The sequence below is a fragment of the Anser brachyrhynchus genome, assembly GCF_964034855.1.
Source record: "Anser brachyrhynchus genome assembly, chromosome: 11".
NCBI classification, from domain to species: domain Eukaryota; kingdom Metazoa; phylum Chordata; class Aves; order Anseriformes; family Anatidae; genus Anser; species Anser brachyrhynchus.
In genome coordinates, this window is record NC_137706.1 from 9,973,717 (window position 1) to 9,994,145 (window position 20,429).

Consider the following 20,429-nt stretch of genomic DNA (forward strand, 5'->3'; position numbering starts at 1 on the left):
CAATCCGGTAGTGCGCTCGGGCTCGCGCGGGCCGTTACTCGCGGGCGGTTGTTCTCCCCTTAGCGCCGCCATTTTGTGAGGGCTCAACGTCAGCTTTTGAGAATGCTGCTTCTGTGAGGGGAGCGCTGCTGGCGGCTTCCCCCTTCTCCTAATACCATTTACGCTCCGGGCTCCATCCGGATTGCTTCATGTTGGCATGTTGATATGGCAGAACTGGTCTGCGGTGCTGAGAAGCACAGGCCAAGAGGTGGGTTCAGCTGCCATTTGTAGGCTGAGGGGAGACATCGATGATATCTGCATCTGTCCTTCCTCAGGTGATGAATTTCTGAGACCATGTAGAAAAGTTATCCAAAAACCTAACATACCTTTTCAGTTCTTGGTGCAGTAATATGTTGCATTAAGTTCACAGAACTAAAACAGAACTTTTGTGGTACCTGAAGTAGGAGCTATGCTAAATGTCAAAAAGCATTTTTTTTTCAGTGTGTTGCCTTTTGCTAGCCAGCACAGTTTTGTACAGATGGACTAATAAATCAAAATTGCACTTCTCTCCCATTTTGCTTCCTCTCTGTTATTAGGTTGCTCCCAGAGTTATGTAATTTTACACTTTATCTAGAAAAAGAGTGATGGCAGGATGACTCATAATAAGACTGCACTTACGTATTCCATTTATAGTACATATCTTGGCACATTAGCAATAGAAATATGTGCATTAACCAGCCAAGGTCAATGAGGGGGCATGAAGGAGCTTGGAAGATGTCTGTGAGAGCCTATACTAACCTGTACTGACTTTAGGGATGTTGGTTCATTGCTAGCCACCGTTAAACCATTTCATTTGCATACCTGAGGGTTCTGTGCTGATACCATTAATCCCAAATGTGAGTGTTGCTACTGCCAGCAGCACATGCTTGACCAAGGTGAGGCTTGGTTAAATAGTCATGTTTCTGTTAAATTAAACAACAAAAAAGTTAATGTGTATTCTTTTGTTGATGATGTTTTTTGTTTGTTTGTTTGATGTTTTTTGTGTGTTTGTGTCTTTTTGTTGCCTTTATAGTTTGCCATTTTGTTGCCAGCTTGGTTGATATGCATAAGGTTAAAATGGCCTGGGTAACTACTGTCTCATCTGAAATAAAACCTCTGGGTACAAGGTTAACCTGTTACTTAAACTGTGATGGTTCAGTCTGTTAGAAAACAATAGATCGGCATTTATGTCATGTAGCAACTGTGTTGTCTTCTGTCTGATATTACAACCGAAAAGCCAGGCTAGTATCTGAGGAACCATTTCTGTAATAAACAATTTTATAATGTTTTTCAAAAGGAAGCTGTTTATCTGAATGTTTTGCAGATAGGGGAGCACAGGCAGAAAGGCATTAAATGACTTGACAAGGTCATCCAGAAAAATCAGTAATGGAACAGGGAATACAGCATGGGCCTCCAGCTGCCAGTTGTTTTCTCTAATCACTGCTTTCCCATGAGGATTTCTCAAATTGTGATTGTCAAATGTTCAGAGTTGGCTTGTAAACTTGGGACTTTCTTGGAAACTACAGAAGAAAGTAATACAAATGTCGGAGAAGGATAGTATAAATACATCTATTGAATCAATTTTCCCCTAATTCAGCTGAAGTTGTAGAAAATGGTTTGTTTGCAGCATCTTCTAGTGTCTAGTTTTCCAAGAGTGATTTATGGCAGACATGCTAAAAGATTCTGGAGGAGGAAAACAAAAGCTCAATCTCTTAACAAAGCAAAAATTTCAAAATGTGGTTTTGAAAGTGGGAGAAGTAAACTAAGAGCATAAGATACTCTCATCAAACCTTTTAAAAATAACACTATTGAAGTGGAGCATGAAAAGAAGGAATTATTAGCAGGACAGACGGCCAGTTGCAGTGTAGAAAAAGGGTATGCAAATTCTTTCCTTCCCAACCTTGTTAGGGCACCTCAAATTTTTTTATGCAGTGCTTGCAGTTTATTTAGACCTATAGTCTAAATACAGTTGCCAGTGCAACTCATCAGTGATTGTGCAGTGTCTCATATTGCTCTTGTCTAGAGATATCAGTCACAACCACATATAGTTTTGATGTGGAACCTTAATGTGACTCTAGCACTGCTTAATTTTCTAATCACAGTTTTTTGCTTGAGAAGGGTATACTAGTTTGCTTCCTGTTTTTACAGTAGTGTGTTATGATTTTATATGTGTATAGAGTAAGGTGTAATCCAGGAGAAATAATATTGTGTGAAGAATGATACAGGCATGCTCTTGCTGATTCTGATTTCTTTGGGGATTTGCATGAATAATTTTGTGTTCAGACAGTAAAGATGTAGAAAGACTGTTAAAATGTTTTTTTTTATAAAAGGTGAATGAGTTTGCCATTTTTTTTCCCTAAATTTCAGTATAGAATACAGAAAAAGAAGACTAGCAGGTGAGCCTGACAGGTTAATATGTGCTTCATCAGGGATGAGATAGTAAATCCCATGTGTGTGCTCAGGGTTTATCATTGTGGTGTACCTCAGGTTTGCTTGAGACTTTGCAGATGGTAGCAGTGAAAGTTAATTCTCTCCCTGCAAGAGTGTGTAGCCCTGTTACTGAGTTTGTGGAGAAGCCTTCATGGGTATATAGTATCTGACAAGCTAAAACAATTTTCTGTTCTGTAAAAGGCAGTAGTATATCGAAAGTAACCATTCCTGTTGTCCTCCTAAAATGGCCTTTGCTGATAATTTGGGGAAGGGAAAGATGACTGGAAGGTAAAAGCCATTTTAAAAATGATTTGGGTTGGGACACTTTAAATAATTTAATCCCTTAAAGTGGCAAGTTCCTTAAACAGGTGAGCTTTATAGTTCCTTCCTTCTCTTGTCAAATCACTGTGTGGCTTACCTCCATGTCTTTTACTCCATCACATGGTACTGGCTGGATTTTGCTGAGGTGTTGGTCTGGTATATGTCAGTCTGGGTGTTATCTTTCAATCAGTCAGCAATCTACACATCAATTTCTGTCAAGAAAAAGCAGGTAAAGTATTTTCTGTTTGAAACATTAAAAAAAGCTAAACAGCAGTTATAATTTGGTGCATAATAATCCACACAGTGCCCCTAAGGTCTAAAGTGAAAGGGAGCCTATTGGTAAAGCTGATTTATCTTCATGAAGGTGGATTGTTAATGATCTCTTGCATGTCTGTTAAGTCTATTATTTTTTCTTCAACTTCTTTTGTCCCCCAGCTTCTTTTGTTGTTTCAAGTGCATCTTACCTTCCTCAACTTGCTTGTTTCAAGTAATTAGTTTCATTTTTACTAGCCTCCTTACAACCTCTCCCAGCCACCTTTATGGTCAGGACTTCAAATTTATTCCATTTGCAACTGTTGCCTGTAGGGCTTAGTGACCAATCTACTTTGTTACCAAATACATACCGCCTATTGATATGTATAGATATTAAATGTACAAGGAAATGCTACAGAGAAGAGAGACTGTGAAGCAATAAATGTTTTTCTGTCTTGCAACCTTACTATGCCCTGATTCACAAATAATCCCACTAGCTCAACTTTTCCTTGTGAATGTTCCTGAAAATTGAAGTCTGGTACTTCTCACAAAACTTTTCAACCATTATTGTTCTTTTGATTGCATGTTAATATCATTGCCAAAACAGCTGTGTCCATTCAACTCAGAAGTATGCCCTTTTACTTTACTTTTACTGTAATTTTCCCCTGGTTTTGTTTGCTATTTTGCAATTTATGTATGTGATTTCATTTTGCAATTTGTTCTTACTGTGGTCTTAGGCTATAGTAGCATGTGGAAAAATTAAAATTCAAAAAGTTAAAATGCAGGGTCTTTACCTTGTTGAACATTTAAAGCTTTTAGTTTTAGAGAGCCAGAAGCAGAGAGGTACAAGCAGGAAGAGAGATCTGTTCCTGCACAATATGGATTTGATAATGTGTTAAAAATTGTTTTTCCTCACAGAGAAGATGAGAACAGATTTGATACTGTTTGAGAGTAGGGCAAAATGATGCAATAGCTTACTAGCCTGGATTATACAGAATATATGACTGTTGGTTTTGGTCCTAGTGTTTTTTTGTTTGTTTGTTTTTTTAGCAATTTACAATGTTAATCGTAATACTAATGGTGGTGATAACAGCAATAACAAAGTTGTGTTACCATAACTTCCTTACTAAGTTTGAGTGTATGTTTGCCAAAAGCGCACGCTTCCACAAGTCGGACAAGTAATGTATTAACAAAATAAGGGCTACCAGATGCATGAAATGGATAAAATAAGCAACCAAAGGTCCTTCCGATCTATTCTGAAGGTTTCCCTGTGGTACTGACAGCTTACCATCCTCTTCTATCCAGCTGCGCTAGAGGGATAAATAGGATTACTCACAGTGGCATATATAACAGGCTAGTGAAAATGTTCTATTCAGAATACTTGATTTATGGCTTTGATTTTTATAATAAACTGTGTTACCTTATGCTCAAGTTGCTTTGTTAGTAGCTGTGTGACTTCCTCTGAAACTGACAGGTTCATTTCCATTAATCAACGTCTCACATAGTTAATTGGTCCTTCTTTTATCTGAATGTGATCTGACAGTCAGAAGCCTCGCTGCCCAGATTTCTCAGTGCTAATGAAATTACATCTCAGTATTTGATTATTACATAGCAGTTCTGTATCCATCACAAGAATGTCTTCATGCAGGTCTGTCAACATATGTCAGCATTGAGGGAGATGAACTCAGAGGTTGCAGCAATTTGAAGGCAAGTGCTGTGTGATGCTGCAGGCCCAGTATGATGGCTTCTGCTGTCCTGAGGAGTGTCAGAAGTTCACACACCTGCTGAGACACCTCTTTCCCCAGCTGTTGAGCTGCAGCCATTGAATCTTCCTCATGGTTTTTATCCTGTTTCACTTTTTTCCTTGCTGAACTCTATGCCTTGCAATGAGTTTTAAATGTCTAAGTGAAAAAGAGGAAACAAATTGGCCCATTTTCTGAGTGACTAGACTTCACTCCTGCCTTACAAAATAGCAAAAGTCTGACTTGAATTAGGCATCAGGCTGAAATGGATTTTGCAGATAGACTTCAGAGTTGTTCTTTTTGGTGGCCATATCAAGATTAATAATTGATGGACATTCTGCCATTGAGGCAGCGCAAGAATTAAGTGATCCTTCTGGCTTAGGGTCTTCCAGAATTTTTAAGCAGTTGATCCTTCTTGTTCTCCAGAATCAAAACATTTTCTCCAAAGAAATTTTCATTTATCTTTATTTCCAAAAGTTTCAGTCTGCGTGTGTCTCCAGAAAATGTTTCCATAAGTACACGTGCTGTTGCCATTTATCTAATGGTGTTGTTCATAACTTGTCAAGTGCTATATATCTAAATGATATTTTCATCTTACTCCCTAAATCATTTTATTTGTTTCCTGTTGAGGGTGCTTGAAATTTACAAGGAAGCTGTGGAATCTCCTATAGCAGTGTATGTGATGTGGACATTAAATTATGTGACACAAACGTAGCCGTGTAGTTCTATCATTTATGTATTTTAATTGTGGTAAGATTCACTAGAGAGTTTTGGGTTGAGCCAGGAGCTTCAAATAAGTACGCAGATGCAGTTGTCAAAAAACAGCTTATCTATGTGAGGTCTCTCTGGCCAGAAGTGGAAGAGCCCTGTGCCAGTTCTTCAGTGAGCAGCCAGTAGAAAACATCTTGTCCACTATCAACAGGGACTAACAAAAAAGACAGTATGGCTGAATTTGCTTGAAGATCCTTGATTTAATGATGTCTTTGGCCTCATCATGTGTTTTGAGACTCTGTTCTCTAAAGCCTTAGTCTTTTTTAGGGAAGGGTCACATTTATTCAAAGCACAGTTTATTTACGTTCTTTCTCTCCTTTTAAGTTTTCCAACTTCCCTCGTATGGCATAGATGAAAGTGCTTCTGCCTCACAAATTTTCTGTTTGTGATAATAATAATAAAAACCCTTCACTGACAGTGCCTCCGTTTTGCTGGGCGCCTTTCATTTTCCATGACCTTGAAAGCATAAGGGCATTTATTAATTAATTCAAATTTACAGATGGGTGGAAGAGAGAATTGCAGATTGGAGATAAGCCATTTGTTGTATGCCCCTTTTTTGATGAGGATTGTTGGAGGAGAAACAGTCCTTGTCATTGCCAAGATTTCCCATTCACGGATGGGCTATGACAAACCCAAAACCACCAGATAAAGCTCTGTGCACAATTATTTCTCTAGGGATGCAGAAGCATGCTGAGTTTAATATTTGTAGGCTAGGCCTTACAAAATATTTTTCTTTTCCTACAAACTTTGACTCTCTTGGCAAAGCTGCTTGCAAGAAAATCTTCAGTGACACAATTCCAGAATTACCTGGGCTATCTACTATTGTGCAGAACTATCTTCACCTTTTGAAAGCTTTTGATAATGTCTGAATGAATCTCACTTGCTGCCATGCAAAGCCATTATGTTTTGCCCTGTCCACCAGAGATGCAGAAAACAGTCTTTAGCTTGCAGCCTCTTATTCTGTGCATTTAGCATGCTATATGCCTGCCCAGCATCACTGCTGTTGTGACAAAGTGGTGATTCGATGCTAGTTTTGACATCTCTTTGTGAGGAGAGAGGGTGATGGAAGAGTGGCAGCAGCACTATGAGGTGGCAGTACAGTTTAGTGCTCCCAGATGGTCTGAAGTGAAGACAGAAGTCAGCCAGGGTATCCTCAGGATTGCTGAGGCACCATGAGCTGGATAGGGCAGCAGTGATAATGTGGGTGCGTATCAGTACTGCAGTCTGACACGCAACCTGGACTGTGTGCCCTACCAGAAGGAGTCTGTAGTCCCCTAAGATCCCACATGGTTTAGGAAACAAGCAGCAGAACACTATTTAATTTACTTGTTCAGTCTCCCCCATGTTTTGTATTGATATGAATAATGTTATGGGAGCAGGGCTGTGCTTATATAATAAAATGTTTTCCTTCAGATTAAGGTTAATGCAGTTGCTCATATCTGCCACATGTAAACTGGAGGTCTGCAGCAGGATACGAGTAACTTCCATGAAAATTGGCAATATCCTGTGCCAGGAGCCTATGAGCTAGGGAATGAAATATCAGGTATTTGTTACATCCCCAAATAATGTAATATTAGATACCGGAAACATTCCCATCTCAATAAAGATGACAGTATGTGGAGGAGAAGAATATTGATCAGAAGCATGCAGTGCTACATAGGAAATTTTTCTTTGTGCTGACAGCCTAAACCAAAAATTAAAGACCCATTCCTTCCCCAGCCCTGAAGGGCTTTTGCTTTGACATTAGATTGCACGTGATGCAGCACAGAAAGTGTACTATGCTGTAACGTACACTATAGTTTTCTTGTTAATTTGAATATGTATGATTCTTTTTTTTTGCTGTCAGCTCTTTGGGTTGGGTTCCCATTAGCCCCATATTGAAATCTCATTGGTAATGGTAGATTGAAACAGCGTAAGTCAGACATTCAAAATAAGGTTATGTTCTGTTGGATATCTTTTTCCAATCAGTGGCAGGCATATAATCTGTCCCTATTCTTGAGTGCTCTCTTCCTGCGTATCACAAGAAACTCAGCTGTGAAGCTGTAATTTGGCAAACTAAACAACCAGTTAACTTTCTGGAAAGGAGGAAGCAGCATTTTTGTCTTGCATGCATCAAGTAATCACACATTTCAGATACTGCTACGCCTAGGTGAGAAGGCTTTATTATCATCCATAGTAATGGATATTTGTTTTTCTTCTTGAACTGCAGCAGAAGCAGAGCTCGGGACAAAGTATATAAGCATCTTTCATTTTCTGAGGTTATTGAGCATGTTTCTGAAGCCTTCCTAAAACAAGACATACGCTGTACATTCAAATGGGTGATTCAGTGCCCAGAAAACAGCATTTTTTCCCCAATGAGATCTTAGAAAAAGCTCAATGTCTTATACAAGAACAAATCCTTGTAAGCCAATACCCCTGGCTAACAGTGGCTGGTTAGGAAGAATATGAAGCAAAGTGAGGGTGATATAGGAACACTTTCCTAGTGCCTTTTCTTGGTCTACAGAAATTTCTGCATAGTGAGTTCCTAAACCAGGGTTGTTGTCTCCTAGTTTTTTGTCTATGGATTTGTTCATTTGAAATCATCTTACCTTTTTCTTTTGTATCCTTATTAAATGAGGTGTCCAAAGCATGTACAATATTCGGTGTGCGGAATACACCAGTAAAAAATACATGGTGGTAACAATTTTTCTGCTCTGGTTCTATTAATTCCTAATATATTATTTGTGTTTTAAAAACTAGTGTGTACTGAGCTGTCATTTCCTTAGGATTGCCTGAGGTAACCCCATGATCTTGTTCCTTAGTGGTAATTGTTACCTGAAAGTACCTCTCTGTATAAGCAAGGCTAGGGTGGTTGTTTTCCCCATGTATATAGCTTTATAAACATTCAGTTTCTTCTGTCAGTTTTATTGCCTAGCTGCAGGGATTCACTGTGGCTAGCAATCATTCCACTGATGTTTTCAAGTGTATCTCAAACCCATGTACAATAAATGAAAAGCCGGTACCTGAGCTGAGATACTTCAGGAACTCTTGGATAGTTGGAGAGAGACTTGACACAACCACTCTGTTTCAGTAACAGTGACTGTCCCCTGTAAAGTCAGGCTACCCTTTAATGCGAGGGAACTAATGAGCTGCTGAAGGGAGTAGAGGGGCAGTGCTGGCTTCCATATTGCTGCCTGCCGCTCCCTCACTCCAGGATTTGTGTTTGCAAATCACATCTATAAGTGCTGGAGAGGCCTGGGATGGTGGCTTATGCAACGTGTACAGTGTAAGACCATGTGTTCAGTGCCTGAAATAGCAATTACCTGGAAAACAACAAACAAACAGAAGTCTGGCTTTCTGGCATTAGTAAATTATGATTAGTCAATTATGATTTGCTACTGAATTGCAGTATTTGCTTACTCTATTTCCTTTTACTCTAAAGATCCATTGGAAGCCTCTGAAGAAATGGGTTGTATGCTTTGGCCTGTAGTTTGCTAACTGTAGGCTAAGTTAGTGAGCTAGGCAATGCAAGTTTGGGGACGTGGGTCTTCTGCTGAAAACCCCCCAGTACTCTCCATAGGAAGAGTACCTGGCCATCATCTTAGCCTATCAATTCATAAAGGATGCAAAAGACAAACAACTAAATTTTGCATGTGAGACTTTGGCCAAGGTCTTCTACCAGTGAAACCTTTGGCTTCTACTCAATGTGCAGAAATACTATCATCTGAAATGTGTCCTTTGATGCTCATGGACTGCCAATCTGCAAGCATTATTAGGGCTAGCATGTAAATACCCTATAACAAAGCTGGACACCCATCAACCTGAGCAGCCTCCAAGTGTGAATATCAGTCTCTTGTGCTCCCATATGACACAGGTGGCCAGACACAATCATCTCCGTTGCAACTGATACCACTGAGGAGCAGTTGCCAAATAGGCAAGCATGATTAAGTTTTGGCTATTCTGTCAAGCTATGCGTTTAAAATAACTAAAACAACCCACTTTCATCTCTGTGCCTGCCTTGGACAAGAACTGGTTTTGTTTTTCTATGTTTTATGGAGCAAAGCTTAGTGTCAGCATTTCATAAATATGGAATGTCTTTTCCATACTCTAAGTTATGTTTTAATTTTAATACAGTAGGCAATTGCTTAGTTCAGTCTAATTTAGTTGCTGCATGAAAACTGAGAGGTATCTGTTGTCATTTTTTGCAGAACCTGGCTATGGCTCTGATCTTCTAGCAAATTCACAGCAGAATGGTTTTGCCAGCTTCAGCTGATTTCTTCTTGATATCCTTTGACAGAAGGTAAGGAGAGCCTCTCTGTCTTATTTGTTGTTGTTAACACAAGACCTGAATAGACAGGGATGCAAATAAACACAATCTTAGTTGTTATTCTCAGCAAAAAATCAAGTATGATAGATGAAATGCCATCTGGGATAGAAGATATTTTGTTTTCCTATCTTAGCATTCCAGAGAATGGGGTATTTGCTAACATTTAATAACCGCCTGATGTCAATGGAAAACTAGATGTCATTTGGCATAAACTATCACATTAATCAAGAAAAGTGTAATATTAGAGACATTTCTGTTACCTGAGTGGAACTGAGGCTGAGGGTCAGAGTGGAAGGTTGGAGATCATTCTGAAGCTTCTTTTTCTTCCTCACATGCTGCATAGCATTGTTTTTCAAAAATAACAAAAAAACCCTTTCCAAAGAAAAACATTTTGACAGCTCTACCACGCTTACTATAAAGTAAATCTAAAATGTCTTAATTACAGAAGTGTTAATGTCAAAAAGCTGGTTCGTGTCTATTTTTTAAGAGTCTGACAGAGAATACTTTTAACTCAAGAGGTAAAGGACTGGAAGGGAATGGCTTTCTGTGCTAAAATTTCCAGTGTCTCAGAGGCTGTTCCATATTCTGTAGAGTAGTGTGACTGATTGAAAGCCACTGCTGTAGAGAATCTACAAATCACCTACCACTCTGACATTTCCTCCAAAAAAAGATGGTTTTGATATGACTTCCACATATCCTTCACCATGGTTTTCTTCATGCTCCCTGGGTGGTCAGAGAAACCTGTTGGAAGGAAGTGCATAAATGCTACTGCGCTGAATTACCTTCAAAACAGAATGAAGCTCACTGGCATGCGGGTGGGCTTTGTCTATTTGTCTTGGTAGTAGCAGTCTGAAAGTTTTTGGTCTTTCTCTTTTTGATTTATACTTCTGGCCTTGAAGGTTCAGTTCCGCTGTATGTTCTGAGTTTAAATCCATGTGGAAGGTATGATCCCATATAGAAGGGCATGATGACCCTGCTTGTGAGAGCTGCCCATTCCACTTGTAGATATCTCACTAGTGGAGTAAAAAGCCAAACCGAAGAGGCTCAGTACTTAAAATAGTAACATAGCAGCAATTTAAGAGTATTTGGCAATGTTAAAGGTCTTGTTGTACAGTGCACAGCAGAAAGTACTTTGCTTTTCGGTGTCAGTGCAGACTCACATGCTTGCAAGTAAAGTTAAACACACTCCATGTTTAGAAGAAATGATCCTTTCAGGCTGTCTGGGCTTTTCATTTACGTTCAAAGCAGCACAGCAAGGTAATGCAATCTGTAGCTTTTCTTCTCCAACAGGTGTGAGTTCTGTAAGACCATTGTTTCGTAAGGTTTTGAAAAGCAACAAAGCAAAGGCTGCATTAATCAGAGTTTTTTGTAAAACGAAGAAAAATATATTATTTCAGATGTTGAAAGGTTTTATTCCTTTTAAGAAAAAGGTATAAAAGTACAAAATGCAGAGCACACAATTAACGTACAGGCTCTTTTGCTATAGGGTGTTATGTATGCCAAAAGTTTACATGGGTATGAAAAGTAATCAGGCAAATTCAAGATGAAGAAAACGCGTGATGGGCTGTTAAACATAGAGGTATCCTTGATAACCAGAAAGACCCTGAGCCATAGCTTACTAGAAGCTTTGAGAGTATAGCAAGGAAACGTTTTTATTGGATTTTCTTGATTGTATACTTTTCCCCAGAGATCCATTACTGCACACTGTTCTCATGATTCCCTCCCTTAAGAACAGGCATCAGCCTTTCCTGAATGGAAGTAAGCACCCCCTTTCTCCATCCTGCTCAAAAAGCAGGGAGAGGGGTGCAGCAAACAGACCAGGGAGCAGTACTAAAACAAAGTTCATGCAACATCAAATAAGCCATACATAATACTTAAGAAATCATTTCAGGCATTATACCCAGACACCAATCTTTATCAGTGCTAGGTTAGAAATAAATATCTTACTCATCCTTTAAGAAGGGATGGATAAAATTCCTTTATTCATTCTTTTAAAAAACCTAGACAATGCAAATCTGAAAGAAACTCTCAGCATATCATGTACAGCATCTGGGAAATGAGAATTGTGTGAATTTTGCACACTTGCACATGAATCATTCATTCTCCCGGTGTACAGACGTTCAGCCTCTCTTACCTGCTGTAATAATAAGCCTTCAAGAAGCAAGAACACATGTCCTGAAACAACCTCTGTCACTTACTTAATTGCCAAGTGACCTTTTCTAGGTTTGCCAAATCACTTAAGCCCATCAGTTTTTAATATATACCATGAAGTGCTACTTGATTTTCAGATACTTAGCTTTGAACTCCTCTCATCTCATACAACTTCATCACAATTACTATTTCCAGAAAGAAGGATTTCCAAATTATTCCCTGTTGTCAGAATGGAAACAGATGAAACTGGGTAAATCCTTAGCTACATAAAATATGCCAGGAGACAACTTTTAGAATCACGCTGTTATATGCTATAAACTTAGATTTTTTGTCTTGCCTTAATCCGATTGAAAATCAGTAAGAGTGGCTTTCAGAATCAGAGGGCCAGCTCCTAATTCAGCTAGGAGTGCTGGGCATGGGGCACTGCTTGCAGCGTAGGCACTGTCAGTAGGATGGGAGAAAAAAGTACGCCACGGACTGCAGTTTTCTACAGATCAGAAGAGATTCTTCTGCAGTTCTGACTGATTTATACTGCTTATCACACTGTAGGCACTTGCTAATCTGATCATTGCACATCATGCACCAGCAGGGTTTTAGATAGTCTCTACCCATGAGCCAAAGATGATGTACTGGGTCAGAAGCACATACCACAGGCAACTTTGGCTTGAGTCAGAATAGAGTGTCTTTGCCTGCAATATGATACATAAATGTGACTTTCTATTGCTGTCGTAGGAAATACAAGAATAATAGCCACTTACATTCATAATGTTAACTGATCAGCCTGAAATGCAAGCTCATGGACTTAAACTGTCAGGAATTTTCTCCCATTCAGGCATATATAAAGCAGTCTTTTCACAACACTGTGTCTTTGATCAGTTTTTAAAAGTTCTATCATCTGCTTATAAATATGTAAATTGTTATTTTTTCCCTAACAAAACGGTAATCAGGAATTTATAGGGGAGGGTTAAGGGTGCAATGAACTAGGCAGTTCTTAGTGCCTCAGCAGAGTGTTTGCTTATATATGAGTACTACGGGACACCTTAGTTATGAAATAACGAGATGAGAAGGTTCTGTTCAGCCTTGCCATAAGTACCCATGGAATTAGCACCAGCAAGCAGCTACCCCCTTATTCCATTATGGCTGCCTTGCTTGCATTTTATAGACACCAATGGACAATCTCCAGCTTCAAGAACATTGGTTCCTGAGCCAATCCATCACCTCTTTTGTTGTTCTAGAATGACAGTAGGCTTACATGCTCAGTGCGCACGTATTTCCAAGCTCTAGTTTGCAAACGTAAGGGCTAGAAATGCAATTCTTTCTTACAAGAGAGGTGGGAGTATCTGTCAGTGATGTGATGCGACGAACCGAGTTACCTTATAACTTCTAAAGCTTAATCTGGGTAAGAAAGAGGGATCGTGAAACTTAATGTTATTGAAGTGTGATTGCAGGGGCATAGGAGAACAATTGAGAAAGAAATGTCCACAAAGGAGTTAGAGAAGTATTTTGTCTTTTATTTTTTAGACTATCTAGTCTTTTTGATGTGCTCTTTGAAACAGTGTGAAGATCCAGACGATACTGGCAAGTCATTGCTGATTAAAGGGAACAAGTCAGGGAGTTGAGGTTCCAGCTGATGCCTTTTCTTATATGAAAGTTTACAAATTCCATTAGTCATGTTAACTTCAGAATTGTTCTTGCTGACTTTCTCCATTGAAGTGCATTGCTTGAAGCTTGATAAAGTAGAAGAAGTAATTATAAACTTGGCTCAGTCACACAGGAGCTATGTCTGATTGGACCTGTAGCTGTTCAATATTAATTCTTCCTTTTGCACAGTGAAAGGACACAATTTATTTTTACAATTGTATTGAGATATTTTGAGGATGCTTATCAGATGAACCACTGAGTTGGAATCTTTTCACTGTACTAAGAAGCTGTTCTTGGTCAGCCTTCTTATGTATGCAAACACCACAGAATTGAGACCTGAAGGCAAAATAAGGAAAAGGAACAAACTTTGTGTGGTGATCGGATTGCTTACCATACAGCTGGGTGACAGTCAGGTATGGTGAGGAGGGCAACACAGGAATCTGTATAACAGACCTGTGTGCTGTGCTAGGGAACAGGCAGTGTCCTGGCTTGATTTGGAGCTGTGACAGGGAGATAAGGGGTGTCCTAGAGTTGCCATCTATGCTCCTCGGGAGTCCTACATTTTGCCTGGTACCCTGTTTGCTTTTCTGCTAATTGCCTGCATCCAGATGTTGGGCATGCAAAAGCAAACCGTGTTTGCTCCCAGCCAGTGAGCTAAGACTCAGTTGGGTACCTGCTTAGTGCTCATCTAGTAGCGCTCACTCGTGCCATAGTTATTATTTAATGAGATATTTTTACTCCAAAGGCATAGTCAGAAAAGGCTAACTTGTTCTACCATGTATGGCAAATGGACCAATCTGCTGAGCCACCTGGAAGGCTTCTGTTTGTAAGGCTCTTTCCTCAGAGCAATTGTAATTTGAATTGACATGCTGTTAGCTAAGCACATGGCACACTGGGCAGTAATACCTCTGGAATTGTGCAGGTTGTGGATTGTTAACACAGAAACAGGGCCTCTAGTGAGAACCAGTTAGCTTCTTCCACACAGGAAGAGAACACAGAAGTTTGGTTTATATAGGACTTGCTTTTGTCACCCACAGCTGAGCAGTCATAACAGGTCAGTTACTCAAAGAGAGCAGAGCAAAAGTATGAAGGACACTTTTTATCTGTCTGGGAAGAGTTCAGGCCGTGAGTTACTACTTGCTACTTGAGACAGGCACAAGTGAATGTGTAGCCAGGAGGGCGCTGTCTAGACCTAGGCTATAGCTAAAACTGTGTACGTGTTGCATAGCATTGTTATTTTTAAAAGAATTTAACAGAAGTAGTACCAGTAGATGTTAAAGACTGTATTTAGTTCTCAAATTGCTTCAGTATGTTTGCACAGTGTACATGAACTTGATTTTGAATTAACATACATTAGGCCGTACAACTTCTCGTGCATGCACCACCTACCTGCACATACTTGACTGGTCATGTCATCTGGGTGACTTCTTGCTTTGGCAGTTGCTATTTTATGCGTAGTGATAGGCTTCTGTCTGTATTTGTAGTTCAGAAAAAAAATTAGGTATTGGCCTATAGCATTTCTCCCACGAAGATAATGCGTATTGCATAGCTGTCCTAGGTTCTCTGAAGGCAAAAGCAAAGGGACCATTTCATTAATCTATTCCTCACTGAAAGGTGAGAAGTCATATCTGGCTAAGGCAAACCTTCCAGGAGAGCACCCTGTCCTGATACAAAGTTGTTTAATAACTGAAAATTCAGCGTCTCCTCTGTCAGTTTGTTCTGCCAGTTAATCAGCTTGCTTTTAAAGTGTACTCTCTATTTATCTCCCACTTACTTGAAGACAGTTGTTATTTTTATGTGTTGCAGTGCTCACTTACAAAGCTCTTTAGTTGTTAGCATAATGCCTTTTCATAAATAATCACCTCATCTCTTGATCCCCTTTTAAGATAAATTAAACATACTGAACTCTTCCCTTACTTTAGGGATTTCTCCCAGATCTTTCCATTTCCTCCTCACTACATAGCTGCTTATAGTCCGTGGTTACAAAAGCCTTGAGAACCCGTGCAGACACGCAGTCCTTTTCAGGTTCTCTGCTTTGTCAGGATATAACCCCCTGATCTGTAGGCACGTCTAGATTTTGCTTCTATGTGCATGACCTTGCACATTGCTGTATTAAAACAGACATTGTTAAATCTTTTCAGTTTACCAAAGTGCTGTGTTGTGCTGACAGAAGTCATTATTACTTTTCCAATCTTTGTGTCATTCACAAAAGGAGTTGGTAAAGATTCTGCATGTATGTGGATCCTCGGGAACTAAGTCTTGCATGCGTTTGTGTGTGTGTATTTGTGTACAAGTGTGTGTTCGGTTGTTTCATTATCACTATTAAATGCAAGCCATTATTTCTGGTGTCTTTTTCCCTGTATCAACTTTGACAACTCCACTGAGATGGGTTTTCTTGGAAATCTGATTTGTTTATTCCTGTTGTGTTTTAAGAATAGTGAGGTCTAATTTCTACTCCAAATTCTTTGTCTGCAAGAAGCCATGTGGTGAAGCTTTGCCGAATGGAAAGTGTATGCTCCCAGGAAAGCAGCAACACCTACATTTGTTGGGTTTGTGTATTGCTTGTAGAAATGGATGCAGCCTAGGTGTTAGTTTTTGCTAAATTGTGAACAAGGGAGTACTTTGGCTTGATTCAGTCAATTTGTAGCAATCCCTTGTGGTCTGAAATACTGTCAAAAATCTCAGTAATCCATATCCCACCTCCAAAAACATGCATTCATTGAGTTTAAAATGATTTCCACTTAATTTTGTGTTCAGAAGTTTGGCAAACCACTATGTTAGCTAGCAATCTGAGCTGTTTTATTCTGTACTGTATATCTGCAGTAGTTTTATTCTGTACTGTATATCTGCAGCAATACAAAGGTAGGTCAATAGAATTCTGGTCTGTTTCATCTCAGACTTTTTGTTGAACTAATGTATGTGCCCCAGATGTGCAGTCATATCTTGAAAATAGGTAGCCTAAGGCACTTTATGCCTGCTGAAGCACAGAACTGTTGCTGCAATGTAGAGGGAAATTATAGGGTGGTAATTTCTCAGGCATTATGGATACGAGGGCAAGAGTAAAGACGATAAAAATGTGCGTGTTGATAATGGTTGCTAGGCAGAGCAGGGTGATGGTCTCTGCCTTTCCTGCTTAGAGCTCTTTGGCCAGGGGTTCCTAATGTAGCTGGGAAAAGACTAACAGCGAATGAGGACCTAAACGCAGGGATGCAGGAAACTGGGGGTCAACCTCTGGTTTGCCACCAAACAATCTTTGTACCAAAAAGACTGTTTGTATGTAAGTGTGTGTGTACACATATATATATTCCTCATCCCCTGTGGTGTACCTCCATCCTCCAGTCAGAAGATGGAAGTGATACTACTCTGTTTTATGGTCATTTTAGCATTTTTTTAGCATTTTTCTCTCCATGAATTCACAGTTGTGATGCATTCCTATAGCAAGGGAGTGGAGGGCAGTGTGACTCGATAGATTAAAACTGTTTCCTAAGTACTGCTAAATTATTTTTAGATCCCTACCAGTTACAAATCTAGCTCTAAGATGTTGGTTATTGTAATGGTAGGAAATGTCAGGAATTTCTACCAAGAATATATTGTTTCATTCTCTTTGTAATATCTTTTCCAAGTAGTATACAAATGGCCGCAGTCAGTCAGAAGCAGCTTCTATACCTCAACTCACTAAACACCATAGCTGTGCAAAAATCCAGGGTAATTGTGGTACACACTTTAACCCTATTGTCAAAGCAATCAGGGGGAGGATATCTACTAAGGCTGCAGTGTATTCCTGTGGGACATGGCAACTTATGCCCAGTGTAGCAGAGGACATGATTAATTCTGAATCTGTGGATGCAAGAAGGTTATTGACCAAGATTTCCTTGTGAATGGGCAAATCCTTTCCTGAAGAAAACCATTACAGAGGTAGGTGTCATACCCCTAAAAAGCCCACACGAGGCTCACGTACTCTCAGCTGTTTTTAGTGCAGTTAAAAGAAGTTCGAGAAGCATCTGTGAACTTCTGCATTTTGTGGTATTACATAGTTGCAACTCAATATGGAGAAGACTCATTTTATTCAGGAAAGTTAATTCTGCAGCTTCTCTGAGTGCCTTTAGTCTTTATTTTTTTTCAGTGGCAGCCACCCATTAGTCTCTAAAATTCTGGAGTTCTGTTTCATGCTCCTCTGTGTGTCTAGATACTGTTGTTCCACTCAGGGCAACATGTAATCATATTCCATGTTTTAAGCACTGAAGAGAAAGTGACAGCATCAGAATGTCCAGCCTATCACAGGTACAGGAATATGTGGTTAGACTAAGGAATTGTGCCTGGAAATGCTTATTGCTCTCCATTGATTCTGAATCAATGGAGTAAATGACTGTGACCAAACGTGTATGCCTGCAGTGTAGATCTGAGGGGCGTATTCACTAGTAAGTGTGTGTTTGTGTGTAGAAGTGTGTGTGGGCAGAGTGAAAAATGGCATTAGATATCTGCTATTTCAGGTCATGGGGTATAGTCATGGTCAACTTGTTCAAATTTGCATGCGGGTTGCCAGTCTACATTTTCTCACTGAAAAATGTTTTGTATTTAGAATCATTGAGTTCTACAAAGACAACTACCATCCTCTAGAAAGAATCTAAGGATCTTGACAAATCTGATGACTTTTTGCTTCAGCTGCAAGGTGCATATCATTGTGGACATTTGACAATAGCTCTGTGCACATGTGGGTGGGTAACAGCCGTGCACTTTTCCCCTTACTGATGGGGTGTAAAAAGCACATAAGCAACAGCTATTACTCGTAGTGCTCGGAACACTGTTGAAAGATATTTTGGTGCAGGGTGACGTATGTAGTGCAGATATGCAGAATTCACTTTTAATTCAGTAAGATTGTGCATTAAAACTGCTTAATTCAGTAAGAATGTGCATTGAAACTGCTTGAGTGCAGTGCAGAGGTAAGGTCCCCTCAGACAGCAGTTGCCTTTCTCATGCTATGTTAAGAGCACTGAAGTCAGTGGAAAGACATGCAGCTATTAAAAGCTGTGGAAAGGTAACTGTTTCCTCTCTGCAGTTCCAAAATCCTGCTTTAGCAACTGTTGAAAAGCTCTGCATATGACTCACAAAGTCTTCTCTTTTTTTTTTTAATGACAGTTTCTGGCAGGTATGTTTTGATGGGCAGAGCAATGCATCCTTCTGGAAAGAATAAATAGCTGTGAACACTATTCAGTACTGTTCTGGTGCTACAAGAGGACTAGATGCATCTGCACAAAGTGTTACAGCTGTTAACAGGATTGGTGTGATTGCAGGAAGCCTCATTACTGTCTGGTTGTGTAGAAGAGTTTACTGCTTATTGTGGTCATAATACAAGAGAGTGCTTAATAGAGTATAAAGTCCCAACGAAGAAAAAATCTTACTTTTCCTGCCTTCTCACTTCTGTACTGGACATCTAACTAGAATATAGAGAGGACTCAGTGAAAAATCAAGAAATTTTGTACATTTGCTTGCTAGAAGATGTGCTAAGCATATGTTAGATTCTGGAATACACTGACTCTCTGAATCCCTGCTGCTACTTTCTAGGAACATCAAGCCCCTGTAGAGATTATCTGTTAAGGTACTGGGTGGTGTTAGGAATCTCATGGTTACTGAAAGGATGGTATTGGCAATCTCATTGTTAGTACAAGTTTAAGAACTCAGGGCATAGAGCCATGGGAAAGAAACCATTTCAGAATATTTTTTGTCATCGGAAAGCCAAGAATTAGTCTACGGGAGTTTTGAACTTCAAGTACAAACCAATATTTCGTATACATAAATGCTAGATATAACTGGAATGTCACAAATTCTTCAGTAGCGATAATATATTAAACTCCATGAATACATAAATCAGCTAGATGTAAAGTTACTCATGTTGGTTTTAGTGGTGTTACTCGTTTTCTCAGTGTGAAATCTGAGAGTCTCCATTTTACTGGGCAGATCTTATGATCAAGTAATATCTTTTTCTGAGTAAAATCTATATTTTAGGTAAACTTCAGTTGTCAAGGCAAAGCATAAATAATACGCAAACCCACTGCTTGCACAACACGGCACATTTGTAAGGCATAGCGCGAGAATGAATGTATAACTGGAGCTATAAGAAGACCTTTAAAAGCACTGGCAAATCCTCTCTTATGCAGTTAACCTGCCTTCAGGAGGAGGGTGTTGGTGACTGAACGGCTGCTTATTTGCAGCAAGTCTTTTCCAAAGCAGAGTCAACTTTTGCTCTGAATATGAGTTTCGACTCTGTTGACAGTCTGAGTAAATACTCAGAAATTAATCCCAATTCTTTAATCAGAATAACTCCCAATGGAGTTATTCTAGAGCTTCTTATATTGGATCTATTTAAAAAAAATATTGTCCTACCTTCTGTCAAAGTGTAATGAATCCAAATTGCCTTTGCCATCTGGAGAGGACTGTTGGATCATTTTTCTCATGTAAGTGAACAACCCATGGGCAGAAATCATATATTTTAAGTCTGCCTCTGAGCTTGTCAGTTGAAGGAGTTTAAATACAGGTTATTCAACAATATAGTTAGATCTCAATGTCTCTTTTCTTTTGAGTCTCAAAATATTTGGTATTTCTCTAATGGAGCAGCTTCCAAATGAACAGTATGAGGCAAACACCTCAGATTCACTTTGCTGTATATTTGGCGGGTGGTGGAAGGTAACATTTCAATATGTAGAAAACCACCAAATGAATTGTTAGACAGGCATCGTTTTAAAACAGATCATTTGATTTTGAAGGCCTGGTTTAAAATGATTGCAGAGAGAATAAGATGA

The 20,429-nt window shown here is 39.4% G+C and overlaps 1 protein-coding gene across 1 annotated transcript in view; it reads left to right on the forward strand.

Annotated features, from left to right (window-relative positions):
- The first annotated feature begins 19 nt into the window (after nt 1–19).
- Nucleotides 20–20,429, forward strand: part of HCN4 (hyperpolarization activated cyclic nucleotide gated potassium channel 4) — a 160,646-nt gene continuing 140,236 nt past the window's right edge. The window contains exons 1-2 of the mRNA XM_080607289.1: nt 20–247; nt 9,722–9,813. The gene's annotated coding sequence lies outside the window, so the exon portion shown is untranslated. The remainder of the gene's footprint in view (nt 248–9,721; nt 9,814–20,429) is intronic.